This window comes from Parasteatoda tepidariorum, chromosome 2 (assembly GCF_982258835.1).
Source record: "Parasteatoda tepidariorum strain Cologne lab strain chromosome 2, Ptep-v5.0, whole genome shotgun sequence".
NCBI lineage: Eukaryota > Metazoa > Arthropoda > Arachnida > Araneae > Theridiidae > Parasteatoda > Parasteatoda tepidariorum.
Window position 1 is genome coordinate 29,548,076 of NC_141756.1, and position 5,338 is coordinate 29,553,413.

Sequence of the window (5,338 nt, forward strand, 5' to 3'; positions counted from 1 at the left end):
CTAACTATAAAGATCTAGGGGGCGCTACCAACCTAGCAATAATAAAAATAATTGTTTTTCACTTACTCGCTATCGTGTAAAATTTTGCAATCAAAATTTGACCTGGAAAAAAAACACTCAAATTTTAACTAAAATTCCGTGCTCTATAGCAGTGTGAGCTATAATTATTTTCTGATTGATACAAGCTGTATTAATCATCATTTATCGCCAAAACAAGTTTGTCATCTATCAAAATTCCGACCACTTCAAGGTCAGCTAGAGAGCTAAATTTTTAACTGAAACTCAGTAGTTTACTAATCTCTAAAAAACAGAATTTAAAATCATATTGCCGCCAATTTTAATTTTATCATCAATCAAAATTCTGTCCACTTTCTAATTAGTTAAAGCCCTTAACAACAATGCAAAGGCCGGGATAGCCTGATCGGTAAGGTGCTGGGCCCATGCCAGAGAGTTCGAACCCTGCCGGCCGAAGACTCACCGAGTAGTAAAATGGTGACTGATGCACGTTAAATCTGTCGAGTCGCAAAGTCCTCCATGCTCCCATAACAAATCAATACCTCTGGGGATATTGGATAGGAGATCGATCGTTCTCTGGTCAAAAATTACGATCTGTGGATGAATGAATGGGTTCGTCTTATAAACGGGTATGACGTGTGAGTGGCTGAAGACGAATTCTTGGCCGTAGAACTGAAAAACAAGAAACGCACCCTCTGCCTTAAATGTGCTCGGTTTCACCAAGCAGGCTTGCTAGTGTGGCAAGTAGAATTAGAAACAACAACAATGCAAGTTTCAATCACTTCTTAACAGTTGCAAGCAAATATTACTGTATTATGTCAAATTGACGCCAATAGATATTTCGACTAGTTAACGTGATTAAACTTGTTTCATGACAGCTGTACACTGAGTTTCAATAGAATCCTGGCCGTTACTAAAAGAATCGACCGCCATAATATCGCCAAATGGAATTTCTTGAGAACAAAATATCCGATCTTTTTCCGATCAACCAACTACAGGGTTCAAATTGTTGCTGTTCATCAGTTCTAAACTACAATGCAAGTTTTAATCGTTTCCTGACCACCACTAGCAGAATTTACCGTTATTTCACTAAATAGAAATTTCGACAACTTAAGGCAATCAAATATTATCTACAAATCTGTATATGATGACAATGGTAGAATCAACGAGCGCTACAGATGGAATCTATTGCTACATTATCGCCAATCGAAATTCAAATCACTTTTAGACTTGTTAGTGTTCAATCTAAATCAAAGCTTTCTGTTCTGTGCTAAATTTTTCCAAAAATTTCGAGGATGAGTTTTGTGAGTTCTGGCGCTGGAAGAAAGTATAACAGGGTGTGTAGCCAAATCCTTCAAAAAAAAAATAAGCACCTTTTAAGTACTTTTTATGCACTCAAAAATATTTTTAAGCACTATATATATTAACAAAATGCAAAATAATTTTCCAAGAATTTACACGATCATGATAAAATAACTAGTTTTTGACAAAGAACTTTTTTCTTGATTATATTAGCCACCATAAAAAGATCGAGATATTTTTTTGGTTTGACTTCAGAAGAGATTTTTGTGGTTTGATTTCAGAAGAGAGGGGGAAATGAAGCCTGAAATTGAGAATATCGTGCAAAATGCAGTAGAGTTGCACATGAGAGTGCAAGAATCTCAACAAACATAAATCAGTAGACGTGCATGCGGACTCTCAAGTATTTCGTCAAACATGTAAAATGATTGGCGCTTTCATACGCTACGACCAACAACGGTACGCCGAAATGCATTATGTTGGAAGGAATTATGAAAAAATGAATAGAACAATGTGAAAACCACATTTTTGCACTAGGAAAATCGAAATGGTAAAAAAAAAACTAAATTTCGAAAAGGGGAAATTAAGCACTTTTTAAAAACACCCAATAAAAAAAGCACCTTAAAGAACTTTTAAAAATCGAAATCGGGAATAAGTACCTTTAAGTATTTTTTTAAAACCGCTACGCACCATGTATAAGATTGTCCTCTCAAGGTGAACCGAGCAGTTAGAGTGGTCTGGAGCTTTAAAAGGCGTTTTGACGTTAACTAGGTTATGGGAAGAATGTCTGCATATGTGATATCTATTGATCTTGTCTGGATTCGTGTTCGAAGTCATGCTATTAATCCTAGGACAGTAAAGATCTGGAATGGAAGCTTTTTTTGTAAGATTCCTTGCAAAATTTGCACTAAACAACTGCATTTGCGTCTGTAGAGGTGACAATGGGGCAAGAATCTACTAGAGGGTGCACGATTGTTTTTTAATTTGCTTCAGTAGGTTGTTGATGTTTTACGTAAAATTTGTTACACCGTTACATAATTCTTCTAGTCGAATCTGGAAAAAAATATCAGATGCGTTTTCAGTGCTGTTTGACATCAGGCAATCATCTTCTAAGAATAGTGCTTATGTCTGATGACATTACAAATTGTCACCTAAACGTTACCGGCAAACTTAAATACCACTCTATCGTCAATCAAATTTTTGACTTCTTCCCCAATAAGCTCGAAATTTAACTAGAACTATGTGACTGGTGTTATTATAAGTGACAATTGTTTCCTAAATGGTTCGCCATTGTATCACCAATCGAAATTTCGAAGAATTTCCATAATTCAACCCAACAACTTCTTGTCAGGCCAAAAACAATAAATGTAGGGCGCATCGATTAGTTAGGGAATTATTGAGTCAACGAATCTAAACACTGAATCAACAAGGAAACTAACTACTGTTTCGTTAATTTTCTGTTTTAGCAATTCACTTATACACTGACTCATTAATTGGTTGATTTACTCTTTCATATATTCACTTATTAACTTGCCGATATATTTACTTCCAGTTTCTCGAATTTTTAGTTCATTGATTTGCTCTGACTTGTTGAGCAAATCTGAGCTTGTCTACCAAGTTTTGACAGATATCAGCTATTTGAAGTAATACAGATAATTTGGTGAAGAAAACTTTAAATTTGCGTTACTATAAGGCAAGACAATTTAAAGGAACTAGGAAAATGCAATTTATAGGTTATTATTTCCATTTCATACTATATTCGAATAGTTTAGAAATACTAGGAAAGATGAAAATATCACAAAACTAGCATTGGCAGAAAAGAATGCGGATTGTTATTGATATACAATCGAATTTCAGAAAACAGATACTTCTGTTAACTCTGTGTGAATACAGAACTTAAGATACCTCCGATGAAGACCTTACTGAATATCTCCACTTTGTAGATTCATGTTTAATGTCAATACAACGATCATATTAAAACTCAATCGTATTTCACTAACGAAAGTATTTTTCCAGCTGGATTTATTAAATCTATAGCAATGTTATCTAGAGTGCCTTAATTGAAAGAGTTTCAGGCAATAAGTTTAAGCGCACCTAATTTTTAAAATTACGATCTGTGTCAACCGTCGACTAGTAAAATCAATCTTAACACGTTATCTTTGTCGACAACTGCCTGGTGTTTCTAAATTCACTAAAACTTAACTTAATATCCCAAGTTTGAACTGTTAAATTTTACGACTTTTACTAACATAATTAAGATAAAAAGATGTTGATTCAAAAAGCCAAATATTGAAGGGAGAACAACCAGACCAGAAATAACCGCTCGCCACTTTAACAAAAAAGTAGTGACTAAAATTAAACAAGCAACCGGTCGGATGTCTATTTTTTCTCATCGTATTCATTTCAAACACACTCTCATTTTTTAAAAATTGTTTAATGATAGAAGTAAATCAATGCAGAAAAACCCTAAAAATCATCAGAATTAAAATGTTCCATTGCCTCTATTTAAAATTTTTCTTCAGAAATCATCAACTTGTGATGATTGATGTGTAGGGAGAAATCTTTAACAATTCGCATATTTCAAAGTTATGATGTATACACATAAAAATATTTTGCCTCCCCAAAATATTTTTAAATGAAGTTCTTAAAAGTCAATATGTTTAACTAAATTTTGTCTCATATTTATACTTTTAAATTAACCTTATATAAGCCGTAGATGACTAGAAGGAAATTTTTAAAAATATAAATTAATTCAAGTAAAAAAAAAAGTTCGCAAAAAGTGGCTACCAAATAAATAGGACCTATCGATATCGGTCACTGACTCATTAGGTTTGAGGAAAAAGTGGCTTCCAAGTTATTAGTCTGTCAGCCACTAGCTACGAGCTGAAAATTTAAATTTTCAGATTAAAGAACAACACAGCAAAATTTTCAAAAAAATGAAAACATCATTAGATATTTTATCAATACAGGATTATTGCACTAAAAAGTTGAATTGATTTTTTTTTAAGATGTAAAAGTTACAGCATGGTATGTCGAGAACGCGCTGTGACATGGATTTGCTCACTCGAATTTAAACATTAATTTTACATACTATTAATTTTAGTAAAATACTATCATTTTAACTATTCTGTTGAAATAATATGTTTAAATTATGAAAGAAAAAGAATTAATGACTGGTACTTTCAGTATAAATAGTTTAAACTGCAACTTAGCTGTAATAACTTTCGATGAAGGTTTCAAAGGGTTATAGGCAGTTACAGAACAATTAGAAATATATGTTGGACAAACAGAGCAAGAATATGTTTAAAATGAAGATTACCGATGAATTTTGACAGCTTCTCTAGAAACATTTTTGTGTCAGATGAAGATAGACCGACAAGAAAACAGGCTGCACTAGCACTTGTTGAAACTGCTGAAAAAATGAAGCATCTTATGGCCCTCATACTGATGCATTATAGTTAGTTGCAAATTTTGCATGGATAATTGATCACGTAACCTTAAACGAAGTTTACTTAAAACAATATTTCTCTTACTTGCGTCTCTCTAACTAGTACAATTATCAACTTCAAATTCTGACAAAATATTTACAATGTTGTTTTCGTAGCAAACAGGGAATTTTTAATTGGATTGACTGGTTTTGAGTAGTCGAGAAAATGTAACTTAGATTACGGAATTTGATTTTTTTTTAAACACAATTAATTTTTTTCAAATTTTTGTATTTGTAACGTGATAAAATGAAGATTAAAATATGTACAAGATAAAAAAAAGTATTAAGTTTATCACAATCCTTGCCTAATTCATTAAAAAATTCTTTTTTACACGCTTCTATTATGTTGCTTTCACTTTATTCTTTAAATCAATTATGTTAAAATCTGCATTAATATTCGTAAAAAATGAAATGTTCTGATCACAATAAGGAAAAAATTAGTATTCAATTTTTTTCATCAGGATAACAACGAACCCAGTTGAATATATTTTTCTTGTTCTTATCGTAAACATACTGAGACAAAATAATTACACAGAA

General features: G+C 32.4%; 1 long non-coding RNA gene across 1 annotated transcript in view; it reads right to left on the reverse strand.

Moving 5' to 3' along the window:
• LOC147814901 (uncharacterized) overlaps positions 1-5,338 on the reverse strand; it is a 366,044-nt gene that overhangs the window by 44,393 nt on the left and 316,313 nt on the right. The gene's annotated exons all lie outside the window — the stretch shown is intronic.